General features: G+C 45.3%; 1 long non-coding RNA gene across 1 annotated transcript; it reads right to left on the bottom strand.

The window, feature by feature from the left end:
- Positions 1-9,008: 9,008 nt before the first annotated feature.
- Positions 9,009-11,096, bottom strand: LOC113968437. Its single transcript, XR_003534504.1, has 3 exons — positions 10,937-11,096; positions 9,332-9,515; positions 9,009-9,048 (listed from the first exon to the last, which is right to left on the bottom strand). It is a non-coding gene; the product is annotated as an uncharacterized LOC113968437 (long non-coding RNA).
- Between the last annotated feature and the right edge of the window lie 6,478 nt (positions 11,097-17,574).

A 17,574-nucleotide genomic window follows, 5' to 3' on the forward strand; every position in this document is an offset into this window, starting at 1 on the left:
TGGTTTAGTCACGTCAGACCTGGTGTGAAAAGAGTGACTTGTATTTATTTTGGTGTGTCCTCACCATGCTGGGAGTGTTTCAGAGGTGCTCTGTGCTGCTGTTGGAGCAAAATAAAAAGTTACTCTGCCCCCGAAGTCCCTGCCCTGCTGAATGAAGCACTTCCAGCTTCAGACTGCAGGGCTCCTCCTGATCTCAGATCTAATCACTCTGGGCAGCCAAGACATTAATCCCTGGAGACTCGGAGCTGCCTGCACTAATAAATGAGGCATCGTTTGGAAAGCAGTGAAATTTGGACAGGACTCTCCTTGGCTCAGCCCAGCTCCTCACATTCCAGGCGCACACAGACCACTCACGGAAGATTTATGCATTCAAACAGGAGAATAACCTCCTGCATATTTATTAACATACAAGTTGGATATAGCTTTGTTTCCTTCCCCTCCACACCCTCGGTGTCTATAATTACTGCAAAGCTGAGCCCAGCCAACCTCCCTGCCCAAAATGCCCCCAAAGAGTGGGTTTTAATGTGATTTTTTTTGCCCAGGTAAACTTTCCTTTGGTGTTTCTGCAAATTCATTTTCTCCCAGCATCACAATAAGAGATCTGGCCACAATATTTCTTCTGCTGTCCAAATCTGCACTTGTAACACAGGGGTTTGCTCCTCTTCCTCTTAAAAATTAATAAACCTGAGTGGTCCTAATAATAATGTTGAACTGAGTGTAAAATTTAAGAGAAAGAAGCAATGGGCTTTTCCAAATGCCTTTTAAAAATCAGTACAAATTAAACTGCACCTTTTCTACAGTTTGAGAGATGATGTCACACCAGCAGATCCCTCTACCCCAGGAATGTGAATATTTGTTCTTTAAATAACTGGACCTTGACCAAACTCTATGGAAATGAAAGAAAATCATTGATTTCCATATGTTTGGAACAGCGTCCTGATTAAGCTTTCTTTTTAATTAATTGGAAAAGCTAAATGAACTGTCAGTGTCCTGCATCTGCTTGAAAGTCCTGGTCAGGCTTTTATTAATTTACACTCTGTGCTTTTGGATTCATCAGTCTAACTCAGCCTTGATTGCAAATGTAGGAACAATTTGTCTTTTAGATCCCCTCCAACATGACATTTGCTTCCTGCCAGGATTACAAAGAATTTAGGAGCGAGTATTCACACCCAGGTTGAATTCCTACCATTTACAGAATCCAGCTTTGACCTGTATTTATGGAGGTTTTTTTACTTATGAAAAACCATGTTTAGATGTCTGCAGCTTCCCTGGATACCTGCTGTGTGCAGAGCTTTGTGTGTGTCTTTGTGCTGTGTTGATGCTACAGATATTCCTTGGAAAAAGCATGAACTGTGTGTCAGTGAAGGAAGATCATATGGATAAAAGGAATCTGAAAAGAAAAAGTTATTTAAAAAAAAAAGAAAAGAGAAATTCTCATGATGAATATAAAATTAAGAGATCAAGAAATAGCTTGATAGCTCTTCCTTCCTACTTTCCCTGTTAGAATATACTTTCCAGACACGGTAAAATGGTTTATTTGAAGGAAATCAGAAATACATTTAGGGCTGCTGGGTTATTTCATTTTTGATTTGCAAGGAGACATGATCTGAAGCAGAAATGCTGCTTTTTGAGTGGAAAAAGGGTGAGCTGCAGCACGTAACTGTGTAAACAAAGGATTGGGTAGCCAAAGGTAGTTTTTACTGTTTTACAGGCAACAACATTAAGGGCACAGAGGAGAGAATTCCCAGATACTCAGGCAGAGACAAAGAAAAGAATGAGACCTGGACCTTCCTTGAACAACAGTGCCAGTGTGCAGTGAAATTTTCATTACTTGCCTGAGTTTGTATTTATAAATCCTGATTTACCTCACCACAGTGCTCTAATAAATTAATAAATTGACCTGTACCTGCATTTATATGTGTACATATGCATGGTTTTATTTTTCCATGAATTTTTATATTGTACACTATGCACAGAAGACAGTTGTGAATCAGATATTAGATAATTTAGTATCACCAAGAGGAATTTGGAGAATGAAACGAAAGCTTAGGTGCCCCGTATTTCACTTTATGTGGGTTTCCTATCCCCATTCTTGGAAGGAATCTGCCACCTCCCTTTTTTAAATCTCATTTTGAAGCTAAACCCCTTCTCCACCCTCCATCTTCCCTGACAGCCTTTGCCCAAGCGATAAACTTTCCTTTCAAAATAAAGAAGGAGAAGCCGTGTCTGGCTACGGGCTGCCAGCCCTGTGATCCCTGTGATCCCTGTGATCCCCCAGCTCCAGAAGCATCCCTCAAACTGAAGGATTCGCCCCCAGATGCGTCCCTGTCTCCACAGCTGTGCCCCTTGATAAGGGACAGAGCCGGGTGGATTCCTGGTCCTCTCCGGATCGCGAGGATTTGCTCCTCGCTCCGGCGGGGTCGGAATTTCACCCTGTTATCTCCCTCTGCTGCAGGTCTGCTTTTGCTGGTGTTTTACACACTGTGGTTGAACGTGTCCATCTGGTTGTTCCTGCAGCAATATTAATTTATAATTATAGCCACGCGTTATCCAATGATTTAATCCTGGGGTTATAAAAATAACAATACATGTATAAAGCTTTGTAATACTTCAAATAAAATTAACAAAATTGCTAAATTTTTTTCCCCCTCTCTCCAGAGCAATTAAAGAGATAGAGATTTTTCTGAGAGTCTGGAAGTTCAGCTTGGAGCTTATTAAATCAATCCCAACCTTATCTAAACCTCCCTGGAATTGCATGATAACAAAATCTTATCGCTCGTCATTTACAGCCCAGCAAGAAGAGTCTCTTTTTTTCTTCTCCATTTCCTGCTACTTCTGCTGCCATCAGCTGAGAGCAGCAACCCCCCCAAATTTTGATCCCCCTTTCTGAGATACAACTGCAACCACACAGCAACAAAAAAAAAAGGAGTCAGTTGAAGTCCTTCACACTTAAATATATATATATATTTGGTGTTAGATGCTGGTAAAGAGGCAGGTCGATGCTTTTATTTGATTTCAACAGGTTTTTCCCATCTGGTGAGACAAGTTTCAAATAAAAACCCTGGACATTTTGGATATGAAGAGTTTGGCAAAATCCAGGCACTGGAACATCTGTTTAAACCTGATTTAAGTCCTACTTTCCCCTCCTGAACCACCACCCCCCAGCGCATCTGGGATTGCTTTCTCCCTTATCTCCTCGATTCCAATTACAACACCCTCTTGTCTGTGGTTTCACTCTTCATTATGAAATCAAGTTTCAAACCCAGTGAAATCAACTTAATTAGGCACTGCAAACAAGATACCACAGAGGGATTCTGCCCCTCCTCTACCCAGGGGTGGAAGAAGTTCATTTATTACAAAATATGATGCACAAGTTGTTTAAAACAAAACATGAGATTTTTGGGGGGTGGATTATCCGGTTTCAGTCACCGCAGAGCTCCGTGCTCTTATCGGTTTATCTCCAGCTTTTAAACTAGAGAAAAAACCTCATTGCTCCTATAAATAGGCAAAATAGAACATATAATTCTCCAGAAGGGAGCAGTGGTGCTCACCCGCCGCAGCCCCGCCGCCCTCCTTCATCCGGACGCCGGCCGAGGGGGCTCCCGAAGACCCCGGAGGTTCCTCTCCCGCCGGGAATGCCGGGGGAAGCGAGGGCTGCGGGTGGTTAGGGGTGGAAAGCCAGCACGGGAGGACTGGGGAGACACAAATGCCCTCAAGACACTGATAAATAACCGTATTGTTGCTCCCTGCGGTTTAAAGGGGAAGGGAAAGGGCAGAGGGAGAGATAAGGAAGGGGAATGAGAAGTAGAAGAGGCCAACAACAGGTCCAAACTCGCTGTGATTTTGCAATCTGGCAACTTCTCTGAGTCCTACTTTCTTTTTTCTCTTTTTTTTTTTTTCCCCTACTGGATTTGTTCTCTGTGCTGAATCTGACGGGGTAGAATGCTTCAAAATCCATCTGAAATCCTTATTGCACAGCACTGGAGCTGGGTACAAGAGAAAATTCTTTCCAAGGGTGAGTTGCTACAGCCCTGCATCAGCCAAAGTGGCTCCTAAACACAGCCCTGTAAACCCAAACCCTTTTGCTCTTGATTTACCCCAAATTTAAAACGGAGAACAGGAGCAGCCCAGGTCCAAAAATTCTCTGCGTATCAGCTTTCCTCAGCCCCATGACACGAAAACACGGCTAACAAAGATCTTTTGAGGGGAGCAGATGGAGTTTGAACCTTGGAGCCAAGTCCAGCCCAAATCTTAATGAGGTCTAGAGGAGGTTTACCTAAGTTTGAAACTCATAACGGGGTCTTTTATGTACGTTCCTGCTCCCATGTGCGTGTGCACGAGCGTGTGTGTCTGGGTATACACACACGCACACGGAGGTCATCCTTTAAAAAAAAAACCCAGTTGTTTTAGATAACAAAATAAAGTTACCTCACTCTTCCACTGGGAACACTTCAAATGTGGAGGGAGGGACATTTATTTAACTAAGGCAAACCACGATGGGTGACCACTGAGCGTGTGGGGACGTGCGTGTGAGAACAGCAGCGGCGTTTGTTGCCTTGGAAAAGAATTTCAAGGTGAAGGGAGTTTAAAAGGACATGAGTCTGTTAAAAATGAGCTCAAAAGTACCCCAAGCACAATCTGAAGGAAAGAGGTGTGTTGCTGGATCTAATTAATACACGGCTAGGAGGAGACAACCATGAGGAAATGGGGTAAATAGTCTTCAGCTGGAACAATCTATAAATCAGAGCCAGCAACGTTAGCGATGGTCACTGGCTTCCTCTGGAGATGGGCTGCAGTTTTCAGAAGGCTGTTGGAGAGCCAGTGTCCTGTGCTTCAGCTTTTAATGCATACTTCTTCACAAAAAACCCCCAACCCTCTATATTTCCAGTGTTTTACTGTTGGCTGGGAGGAAGCAGAGTGGCACTGATTTGTCTTTGTAGCAGAGTAAATGTACAATGCACACGGATGTAAACCTTGAGATGTAAACTTTTGTCCTCAAGTGCTCTGGAGATGCCCAGTGCTGCCAGGGGAAGGTGGATTTAACTCAAGTCCCAAGACTGCTTCATCTGCTGTCATTAGATCATCCACTGAAGGAACACTCAGTGCAAATGGCATCCTGATCAGGGGCATCTCCAGAATATTGTAGCCTGTTGTTATATCCTCTCCTGCATCATGTCCAGAAGATATTTGGGCTGCAGGTCCCCTTTTTTACCAGGAGATGGGAGGAAAAATGACCATCTTCAGTTGTGATTTCCATGTGGGATGGGAGGCAAAACCTGATGCAGCCCCAGGTCAGCACATTTTGGGATTGACTGGTGCATCCCTCAGTGGTGTCAGACCAATGTTAAGGCAAGAGATAAATGCAAGACCAGGCAACTACAGCAATCAGATAGATCTATGAAAGTGAGGGGGAAAAAAAAAAAGAAATGCACAGATCATCTCTTTTTCACAATTTTATTGGGCTCTTCATTTAATTTTTCAGCCTTGGGAAGTTTCTGTTCACCCATTGAATTCAGAACAACTGAAGTTCAGCATTTTGCCCAGTGGAGAAGTGCAGAGAAGCTAATTTTGTTATAAAAATAATCTTTTATCTGTGCACAACAGTAATATTTATTCAGGAAGGGTACACAGACAGCAGGAGGTCAGCGCTCCCACTGCTTGGCTCAAAGGCTCTACCACGCTCTTTATTTTATTTTATTTCTTCCTTTTTTTTTTGACAATTCGTTCCCATAGATATTTATTTTTCCTGAAAAGCGTGTCTTGAGTTGATTTCGCTCATCCTCGATGCAAACCAATAAAACACAACGGTGCCTGGCTGGGTTGGGTGTTTTGGCTGACAGTTTAGGTTTGTAGTCGATGGTCCCACACTGACCTATCACCACAAACAAATAACCTCCCCATGCCTTTCCACAACAAACACAGACTTCATTCCTTCCATCCAAGCCTCAGGAACTTGTGGTGGCTGCAGTTGTACATACAGGCTTTCCTTGAGCTAAAATCTGCTGAGAACTAGGTAAAGTGTTGCAACTGTCTCTTTCTTTTTTCTTCTTTTTTTTCCTTTTTTTTTTAAGTACAAGGCAATATTTTTTTATGCTTCTCCTTTTCCCCATTCCAGTCCTGGGAGGTGTTGATACCTCCTCCAGTATCTCTCCAAACACGGCACCAAAACACATCAGTTAAGATCAGCCCTTTTGTCAGCACAGAGATGCCAAAATCTAAATAAAATTCGTCATCTCGTTAAGAAGGAAGAGCAGAACTTGGCCCTCGGAGGTGTTGCCGTGTTCCCTTGACGCACCATCCACGATGTTCCACTCGGTGGGTGACGGAAAGGAGGGGGGAGGAGACGAGATTTAGGGGACATGAAAAAAAATTGGGTTGAAAAAGAGAGAAAATCCTTCTGTTTCGGGTGAACAGCCATAAACTTGAAGGCTGTGTTTCAACCTTATTAAAATCCTGCCTGTGCTCTAATGAAACAGGGATCTGTCAGTGGAGGAACTAAGGAGGATGTTATTACAATGTTCACTGTCTCTTCCCATACATTTTCATCCCGTGTAGTGATATAAGGCTTTTAAAACCCTTTAGGCACCTGTAATAACATTAACCTTTTCATCAAAATATCCTTTGAGCATAAGAAATTATGTTTATTTAAATTTTGCAATGGGGCAACGATAAAGTCCCTTCGCTATTTTCCTGCTTCTGTTATTTGCACATGAAAAGCTTTAGCCGGCAAATCCTGGTTAAGGGGCTGCATTTCGTTTAGGCTCCTCTCTTCCTCTCCAAAAACATTTTGTCCTGCAGGTAATGGGGGACAGAGACCCATGCACATGGGGTTGGGGTGCTGCAACTCATGCTGCCGAAAAAATGGTGCTAAATACAGCAAAATAAGTTTATTTTGGTTTTATTTTGTACCAGTTTAACCCGGGCAATGCAGCGTAACTCCCACCTCCAGGCAAGGATAACACTGCAGGATTATTTTAACTGTTTCTGCAGTGGTTCTGATGGAGCAAATCTTTGCTTATAGAAAGGAGATAAATCCCTGGGAGTCTCCCCGGGACTCACCGACCAGGAAAACAAAAATACAACAATTTTAGTTCCTTGTTTAGGCAGTTTCTTTGCCTTGTTGCAGGGTTGCTTTGCTCTGCAAAGAACACCACGTTTTGCTGATCAAACATGCCTTGAGCGATGCACGGTTGTGTCAGCAGAGAAAGGGGGAGTGAAAAGAGGGAGAAAAAGATGTGAGTTTGACAGACTTAATCTAAGCCCTGCTGAAAGACGGGGCTGAATCAGAGCACTGAGCGTGCCCGCGTCCGTCACCATCTTCTCGCCTTTCAAACCTCGGCCGTGGGTGTTCCCCTCTTGGACTGAGGGACGGGCTCTGCTGCTCTGACAGCTCTTCCTGGGCCTTACCACACTGCCCATTTGCCCCATGCAGGCACCAAGACTCTCTTGTGCTTGGGGCTGTAGAAAGTTGGGAAAAAATCCCTTTTTTGCCCCCTTTTGGAGCAGAGTGGCTCTGATACCTCAGACCAGCTCCAATCCCTCAGAGCTGCTCCAAGCAAGGTGTTTTCCCCTTAGGGTGACCTGAGGGGTGATTTTTGCCAGCAGCAGAGGCTGAGCAGCCCTTGGATCTCCCTCAGCTCAGCCTGCCAGGGTGGTGGAGCAGAGGAGACGCTGTGGATGGATGGAGACAGATGGGGACAGTGGGAGGAAGCGCTCAGTTGACATTAGCGCGATGGGAACAACAACAATCCCGGCTGCTGTCATGTTTTGTTTTGTCTTTAAGGCACCATGGTGGTGGAGAGCTTTACAGAGGGGGCTGAGGAGGCTGGAGATGTTTTGCAGATGTTTAAGGGGGACCCCTTGCACATGGAGGAGGAGCCTGGCGGAAAACAGGGAGGTGCTTGTTCAAATGGAAAGGCAGGGATGGAGATGGGCTCTCAGCAGATCCAGAGGCCAGGTCTTGAATCTGAAGGACCGAGGAGAGCACGGGTGGGGATGGGCTGCAAGGTGAGGACAGGAAGAGAGCATCTGATGCAGCAGAGAAGAGCCAGAGCATGAGGTACATAGAGAAGGGAGATACAGTCAAAGGGGCAAACTAGAAAAACATCCTTTGCAGCAATATTCTGGAGGTGAAGCAGCTGGAAATGCAGGGATATTCCCAGAGCCTTGGCATGACTTCTAAACATGTCTTAGCAGGGACCCTTGTGCCTGAGCTCATCTATTGGTTTCAGACTGAAAGAGGGTAGGTTTAGATTAGATTTTGGGGAGAAATTCTTCCCTGTGAGGGTGGTGACGCCCTGGCACAGGTTGCCCAGAGAAGCTGGGGCTGCCCCATCCCTGGAAGTGTTCCAGGCCAGGTTGGACAGGGCTTGGAGCAATCTGGGCTAGTGGAAGGTGTCCCTGCCCATGGCAGGGAGTTGGAATGAGCTGAGCTTTAGAGTCCCTCCCACCCAAATCATTCCATGATTCTATAATTCTATGCACTGGTTTGTCCAAGAGGGTTGTGCAAGGGATGTCCCAGAGAGACTGGGGGTCTCCAGTGCTGGGAGAGGAAAGAGGCTGAAGGTAAGTCAGGCTCATGTCTCTCAGGAATGGGTCTGGGGGAGCTGATTGAACCTAGAGGTAAAAAGACGACCTTTTAAATGCCCCTTCCAGACCCACTTCTGTACAAATCTGTGTATGTGCAAGTAGGCAAATGAATAATTTCAGTGATTCTCTGTGTAAATAAATTTATTTATCTCCCCACATTTAATTCTGAGATTTTTATGTGTACAAGCAGAGGGGAAACTGCCATTTTATAGTTTTGCCTTGTCCTACTCTGCACACATTTTGTTTTCTTTGAGTTTTCTCCTGGCTTAACCTCTTTCATCAGCATTTTGCCTGCTACCCACAAAGCACACAATTGGGATTCATCAGAACTGCAAGTGCAGAAAACTGCAGAGGAACCGCCATTGAAACAAATACATCTGTATTTTTCTGGCTCTTTTTTTTTGCCTGAACAAAAGGTGGTCGGCACACTGGGAGTATTGACATTTCCAGTGGGAAGATCTGGATTTAGAAAAGAAAATTACAAGTGACATTTAATGACAGTTAATCTCATTACTATTATTATCATCATTATAATTATAATAATAAGTACTCTACCATACTACTACTACTCGTACTACTACTACTACTTATTATTATTATTATTATTGCTATTATTATTATTATTATTATTTTGCTTTGCTTTCCATTCAGTGGTTCCAGAAAGTTTGTCCTTTAGGATTTCTCCTACAACCACTGGAAATCAAAGAGGACTGTGAACTAAGAGGAGCTGGTGGGGCCATACCTTACTTTCTTGAGCAACGAGCGTGTCACCAAACCCTTCCCAGGAAACAGCAATTGTAACCGAGCCTTCCAGCAAAATTTCACAGGGCTTTCTTCCCCAGCAGGATAAAATTAGCCGAGCTCTCTCGAGATGACAGCTAAGAACTCCAGCTTCCCTCAGATGACCTCAATGGAGTCATTTGTTGCTTAAATGACAGACAAACGCAGTAATTAGGTCTATTTAGTAAAGGGGAGGTGAAAGGTCAAACTACTGGGCAAACTGTCTCCACTGCTTGACTTGGTGACCAAGGCGGGGGTTTGTAGGGAGTGATGTTTGTACAACAACCTGACACGGGCAGCAGCCCGCCAGCAGGTCCCTGCTCGGCAGCAGGGGCTCCCAGTCGTGCTCAGAGCCTGAAATCCCCTGTTTCTACTAATAAAACCCTGAACTCACTCATTTGTGGCATAAGAGATTGGACCCAGAGGAAGGAAGAGCCGATGAAAAGATACGCGATTGTGTTACGGGGCTTGGGGTGGGGTAATCAGAAAGGGGATCTGTGGAGAGGGGTCAGGAGACATGGGCTGAGTTAAGTGGGAGATTACCAGCCCTCCCCACCTCATTTCCCTCTTCCTCCCTGGCAATGCTTCCTTCTGTTCTCTTTGCTTATTTGTTTTTCTGAACTTTGTTGTGTTTTGTGTGACCAACCCGACAGTGCACCCTGCATGCCACACCTGGATTTCTCCCTGCTGTTTTGGTTTGGGTGTCACAGCATGGAGTTTGAACATCATACATACATAGAAGCACTGCTTGCCATACATCCCAAATCTCCAGAAGACCCCTGAATCCAAATGTTTATCAGAAATGGTTATTTTTGGCAGAACAATGCAGTTGAGCTCCTGCTGGCTGTCCATCCTCAGGGCTCCCAGCAAACCAGCACCCTTTTACCTGTGCAACATTTGAAAGAATTTCCTCTGCTGTTTCATAAAGCTGGGTAACTCTGTAGGATTTTTAAGTAGTGGAAACTGTAAATGAAGAGCTCCATTTTGCATAGAGAAGTTGTTAGAGATAACTAACTCATTGGTTTTTAACGAAAAGAGCTTGGAGTGTCCTCACCAGGAGCACTGGGTCACGTGTCTGCTAAAGTGCTACATTTCTGGATCTTTCTCTGAATTTTCTTTGGGTTTCCCTGCTTTTACATCTTGCTCGAGTGTGAATGGTGCTTAGGAATCGTGCCAGGACCCTTCCTGTGGTCCATCACTGGGGTGGTCGCTGCTCTGAAGCACATTCGGGTGTCCTGGCATTTCCCTCCACACCTTTCCTCTCCCACACCCCTTCTACCAGAGCCCCTGCCCATCTCCCCCAGACCTCTCTGTAAAACTCCCTTCCTTTGGGAGGCCTCTTAACCTCTGTCTGCGGGGCCCTGTGAGGAGGTGGTGCTGATGCTGATGAGAGAGAGGGTCACGGAGAGCCGACGTGAGAGTGAAAAGAAAATTAGAAAACAAACAGAGGGGAGGTGGAAACGCGCCCGCCCTTGAAGTGCAAAGACACCCCCATCCCCCCCCCAAAGGGGCTTATCTTCAAAAAAGAGCCCTTGCGATGATACAAGAAAGAACAGACTTCTCACACCTTGTCTTCACTTCCCGGAGATCCTATCAGCCAGAAGTGCCTGTGATCTCAGTCAGACCTCTCTACCTTGCCACTCGCCTTTCAAGTCTGCGGCAGCTGTTTTGCTAAGACGGAGACCTTCCCACTTCATCCTTTTCTCCCTCGGTGATGGCGAGTGAGAAGACAGGCGGCATTTCTGACGTGTTTGGGGAGAGGTAAATGTCACTCCAAAGCCTTTCTTTTGTATATTTTCCCGTGGACGGATTAGTTTGTTTAAAGAGCATCTCCTATTTAACACCTCATTGAGCAAAAAAACATGTACGGACAAGATTTTTTTTTAACTGGCTGCTTATAATGAGCTTAAAGTGCACACCAAGTACTTAAATAATTTGCTCAGTTTTCAGAATTACTGATCACACAGGAGTTAGGCTCTGGGTGAGTCATGAAACTTATATGTTTTATGATATGACATATTTTTTCCAACCAAAACCAGACAAATCATGGTATTCTGGATGAACATTCAGGGTGTGAGTAAAGAATCCCAAATTGGAAATAAGATTTGCTACACTGGTTTCTTCTCCTTAGGATCTGGTTGGAGTCCCATGGCTCCTGTGTTGGCGTTAGCAGGAGGGACGTCCATAAGCCAAGAGCAAGGAGTAGCCCTTGTCCACATGGATTGAGTCATTCCTGCAGTGTAGTGGTAACACATTGCTTTTGCATTGCACTTCTCATTAGCCTCCATAGACAGCAGTGACCTCCCACCCCCAAAAATGCTGATGTTCTCTTAGGAGATCTCCCTTCATCTGTTCCCTATCTTCATCTGACACAAACCATCCCGCAGGTCCTCTGTAACGGGATTACATGGATGAGATCCACTTTATCGTGAAATCTTTGAGTGTTTATGACCTTTTGTTGGTCCTTCGTGACACTCCTGGGAGAGAAGTGCCCAATTCAGCCTGATAACATTCCTCTGCTGTTCTGCTCCTCTTCCTTCAGGAGTCTTTCCATTGGCTGCAGGGGGACTGCCCAAGGGGTGAATTCCAAATCCCTTCCCATAGAGCAGGTCTCTTTCACAGAGCAGGCAAAGCTGTTTCTTCCTTAGGGAAAAATTAGCTCCAACAGCTTTCTCAAACCCTTCCAGCCCAATCAACTCTTACTCTGTGCTTTGTAGCTCACTGCAATTTCCTATGAACTTGAGGGGAGATTTTCTTGGGAAAAGCTCTTTTTTTTTTCCCCTGTAACTTTTCCAGCTGTTTATTTTCCCCAAGGAAAGTCAAATTATCCTTGAGCATTGTATCAGCAGATGTATGAAAAAGCTGATCTGTCACACAAGAAAAACCTGAACTGAACAGCTTCCTGCATTTCCTGGACTGAGAACCTTAGAAAATAAGACCCAGACCATTTTTCTTCTAGCACAAAATGTCCAGTGTGAAATCAAACCATGATTCCTCGGACCTTGGAGGACACTTGGGGATTTGGTGACCTGGATGTATGCAGACTACAAGGGAGGGGAAGCCATTGGCCAAAACTAGAGCATTTCAGGGACCAGAGTAAATTGTAACAATGTTCCAGGGAGCTTGCCAGGGAGGCTAATGGACTGATCTCATTCACCTTGATGTAAGTCCAGAGTAGCTCCATGAAAGCCAATAGCACTGCTCCTGGCTCCGTGTGGAGGTACCGCTGAGATCACAAATTACACATTTCTAATGAAGACAAAGTTCAAGGAACACGTGCCATGCATGGAAAAGGAGGGTGTAGCAGTGTCTCAGGTCCCAGGCTTTGGATCCCAGAGGAAATGAAACTGGCTCAAGTACTAAGGATTTTGGAAGTGTTCTTTCATTGACTTGCTGAGTAAATCAGGAGTGGTGATGCTAATTAATACTGTCCCTATGTTTAAAAGCGGGGACCCAGACAGGAGCTGCTGCAGCCCCACGTTGTCTGTGGTCCTTCAGTGAGGGTGCAGAAGTGCTGTTGCAGGAGTATCCTGGAGCAGCTGGAAAGTATCATCACCATTTCATTTCCAGGAGGGCTCTAACCTCAGGCACCCAATCCTCCTCCATCTGGTCTTAACCAAAGGGCCATAAGACCATGATATATGTACATCCACCACAGCAAAACTAAGGTGCCATGTCTCAGGGATGTACAGGACCTCAGCTGTGTGTGAATCCTTTGGGATCTGCTATTCCTCCTTGCTGAATCTTCCCTCTGGAGCTCTCTGAGGATATCTCAAGAGGGCTGTTCTCCCTATGCCCTCCCACAACCTGGTTAAACTGAGGTAAGGATTCATCTTAAGTGTCTTGCACAAACCCAAAGAGAAAGGCAGAAGAAAGAAAGGAGCAGTGTCATGAACTCATTTTCCAAAAATTTAGTTGAACATGGTCTAAAAAAAAAGAAAAAAAAAAGAAAGCTATGAGAAGCCTGGACAAGCTCCTTCCTTGGACATGTAGAAAAAATTCATTGTGAGATCCCCAAGGATGCTGTCTCTCTGGTTTTAAATCTCATGCAAGAGAGAATAAATACAGAGCCCCTTCCCCCTCCTCCCTTGACATTTCATTTGTGATTAAGGCACTATTCATCGCCCCTCATCTCCCAAACCCTTTACTATTTATGGCCCTGCTGGTTTTGCAGTGGTTGACACTAGCGTGCATTCAGCTCAGTTCTTCTCTCCCCGTCCCATCCTGTTCCCCCCTCCCCTCCCTAGAGGCATTTCTCCATTTCAGTAGAGAAACCACTAGTGACTGGAGTGTCTGTGACCTCTGGGCTGTCAAACTCCCACTAACTAAATAAAAGCAGCCCAAGAGGGAGAGAGTGAGCATAAATCACCTCCCATGACAGAGACCACCTGGTAACCGCTCACTGCGCGGAGGTGCCCAGGCTATTCCAGCTGCTGAGTTTGCACTTTACCGCATTTTTATGGACACCGTTGGAGAGATACATGGTGTTTACACAAGGAATGGAAATTTCAGTTTTACTGCATGTAACTGATTTCCTCAACTCGTGATGGGCAAGGTCTTTGATTAGCAAAACGATGAGGCCCATCCCATCCCATCCCATCCCAGAGGTGTGTGGAGAGCCTGTTCCCAGGTAGGATGGGGCAAACCTTGTAAGGTCTGGGCTCCTTCCGTGCTCATCCACATGAAAGCTTTTGCCACCACGAGGGAAGATGAATAGGTTCATCTCAGAGGAAAGCAAGGTCAGATACAGGTCCAGGCAGGCTTGATTCCAGCCAAGAGTGGCATCTTTATGGTTCACCAGCTTTTTGATCTACACTGAGGGTGCCCATGTCTTCATCCTCCATGTCTGGGTGGCCAGTCCCCTCAAATCCAGCATGCCCCAAGTACCTTCAGCCTTCAGCCCACCTGAGTATCATTAAGGATCACCCAAAGGTGATCACAGAATCGTAGAATAGTTTGGGTTGGAAGGGACCCTAAAGCTCATCTCGTTCCACCTCCCTACCATGGGCAGAGACACCTTCCACTAGACCAGGATTGCTCCAAGCCCCATCCAACCTGGCCTTGGACACATCCAGGGATGGGGCAGCCACAGCTTCTCTGGGCAACCTGTGCCAGGGCATCACCACCTTCACAGGGAACAATTTTTTTTTCTAATATATAATCTAAATCTTCTCTCTGTCGATTTGAAGCCATTTCCTTTTGTGATGTGAAGATCAGCTGAAGATCTGCCACTGCTGACAGAAGAGCTCTTACTAGGGTCAGATATGGCCATTTCCAAAGACTTCAGGTTAGTTAATCCATGTGGTTGTGACAGAGTGAATTTGTGATTTGCTCCTGCCCTTTTACATCTGGTAAAGTTGCTTTAAATTATTTCCAGCCAGGATTGCAACGCTCATCTGTGGAGGCCTCAGAGTTTGTTATTAAGTAGCATTGCCATTTTTAAACAAAAAGATGTATATACGAAGCAATGTTTATCAAAAAAAGACTTTCACTAACGAGAAGGGAATTTTGTTGATGGTCTTCCATGAACAAAGAAAATGGGGGCAGAGAGGTGAACAACCATGAAGTTCAGTAACATTAATCCTGTGAAATGAAGTTTTAAGTGGGGAAATTAGGCTTAGATAAGGGTGATCCAGAAAGGAGGAGGACAATAATATCCCAGAGGTTTCTGAAATTTAATAAAGAAAAAATATAGATTATATTAGAAAATAGCAACTAACAGGTGTGTGTGCTTTCTTGTGATCACTGTTTTTCCTGACTGCAGAAATTTCAAAGCAACTTTTAATTTTGTTTTGTTTTTTCATGGAGAGAGTTCTTCCCATCAGCGTCTTGGAAGAACAAGAGGCTAAGACAGATTTCAGGACAGGAACACAATTTTCCATCTTGGAGGTTGTTGCAGCCAAAATGCAGCTAGGGAAACGCTGAAGCCAGCTGATAGAGTAAAACCCTAGGACTGGGTGCACAATTAATTTTTTCAGACTTGTTCCAAACCCAAATAACTCAGAGGAAAAGCAGTTTGGAAATAATTCAGGTGAGATCAGCCAGAAACACTGTTTTGCTTTTGCACGGAAAAGCAAAGCCAAAAATCAGAATTGCAGTGAATGAACCCATTCACAGTGAACCTGCTCATGGTGAAAACCTCCCCTTCTAACCCACCCCTGCTGACCCTTCACACCACGTGCTGTCCCCAGTTTGGTTTTCCTGAGAAACCCTGGGGGTGATGCCCAGGGTGGCATCATGAATGGCTCAGCTCAAAGAGGAATGGCAGTCCCAGATTGTCCCTCCACTCTTTTCCTGCTCCTGTGGATCTTCCAACCACTTCTGAACCTCAGAGGAAGAGAAACTGGAGAAAAGAAGCTGGAGAGGGGTCTGGAGAGGGCTGGGCACTGTTCAGTTGGAAGCTGCTGATCTGAAGTTCCTTGATATTTAAAAAGATCAATTTTCTGTGCATCTTTTCCCTCTTTGGATAACAGAACCAAGGTATCAGTCCTGCTGGAAGATTGCCATGGGGCACTTCATGGGGGCTCCAAAATGCTGGAAAACTAAGATAGCTACCAGCTTGAGGAATATCCCCCTGTTTTTTCTCTAGATGAGATCTATTGGAGATGTTTAAGGATCTGGGTATCCTACTCGGTTAATCCCTCTGGACTGACTGAGATCCTGCTGGATCTGGATCTGGGGTGAGCCACGGGCACCTTGGTGCTCAGCACACACACTTTGCTGATGCCTTGCACAGCCTTTCACGTGTATCCTTTGCCCCTCTGCCAGGACAGCAAGTTTGCTTTTTCCTGGAGCCCCTTCAGCCCTGGGATGCCAGAGAGGATGCCAGAAGGAGAAAATGCCTCAGTGACGTAAGTGCAGTAATAGCACTTGTTAGTGGTATGTGTGCTCCCTGCCAGGAGAGGGGAGAGCAACCGGGGTTTGCTCAGAACAGTGTCTCTGTGTCCCTTTCACACACAAAAAAAGCCTGAACACTTTCCACAAGTCCACAAATTTAATTTAGGAGCGTTGCATGTTCTCAAATAAGGGTCTGGTTCACTCAGGTTTACAGAGTTACATTTAATTGGAGTGCCCTGAGTAGCAAAAATTGAAAGGTCTCCATAAAGACTTCGGCAGCCGGGACATTAATTGCATTATTTTCTTTACAGATAAATCTTATTTGGTGGAGCCAGCATCATCAGATAAAAAATAGATAAGATCAAACCTTGCCTTTAAATTCCAGATCTCCTGGCTTGAGAAAATATGGAGATCAGATTACAGCATAACTTTTAATGGGCTTCAGAGATTTCTGCCCAAGCGAGATGATAAAAAAATGTAGATCCTTCAAGATCCTGGAAGGAACAGATATGCCGTATTTGTGCAGTAGTCAGCCGTTTCTGATAAGGAACAGAGGATATTCAGGTCTGATTGCTGATGTTTTCCACATAAAAGCTGTGTTCTCCTTCAGGAAAAGGGCTCGAGTCTCCTCAGCAAACATGAAAGCCAGCCCTTACACCCAGCCTAACTCTCCTTGTCGGCTTTGATCCAAAACATTCTTCCAAGCAGGAGAAGGCTGGGGAAGGGAGAGGGGAAGGGACCAGGGGGAAGACTGAATAAGGGAGCCAAGAGGCTGCTCTGGAAAATCACTGCTGAAGTTACAGGAGGGGAATTAATCTTGAGAGGCTGCACGTAACAGTTCCATCCATCAAGAGTGACACTGGTACCATTATTAGAGAAGACGGAAAATTAAATTGCAAAATTATCTGTTCTGTTTCATTGACTTTTTTTTTCTTCTCTCTCTCTTTCTTTCTTTCCTCTTTTCATTCCAGGCATCACTTGCAGCAACACCACTCGCACTTGGCAGAGGGTTATTAAAAGCACCTGGCCATGAAAGGAAATCAAATCCCAGGGCACACTTGGTAGCGCTGCCATTGCAGAGCCATTGGTCCAAACGTGGCATGAGGGGGGACCCAGCTGATCACTGGGTGGAGCGAGGATGAGGGGCCCTGTGTGGGATGCCCTGATGTGCCAAGCTCCTGGGTCACTGCATGGCATCACTTCCCCCGGGATCACAGCCAGCTGCCAGACTTGAAGTCCTTGCCCATCTCTAAACATGGGATACTCAGGGAGAGATGTTGGAGATGAGAAACACTGGTGCTGACTAGAGGGCACCCGTGCTATTATTCTCCTCTGCTTCTCCCTGATGCTCTCCACCTCCATTTCTTG

Source organism: Neopelma chrysocephalum, unplaced genomic scaffold (assembly GCF_003984885.1).
Source record: "Neopelma chrysocephalum unplaced genomic scaffold, ASM398488v2 Primary Assembly neopelma1_68, whole genome shotgun sequence".
NCBI lineage: Eukaryota > Metazoa > Chordata > Aves > Passeriformes > Pipridae > Neopelma > Neopelma chrysocephalum.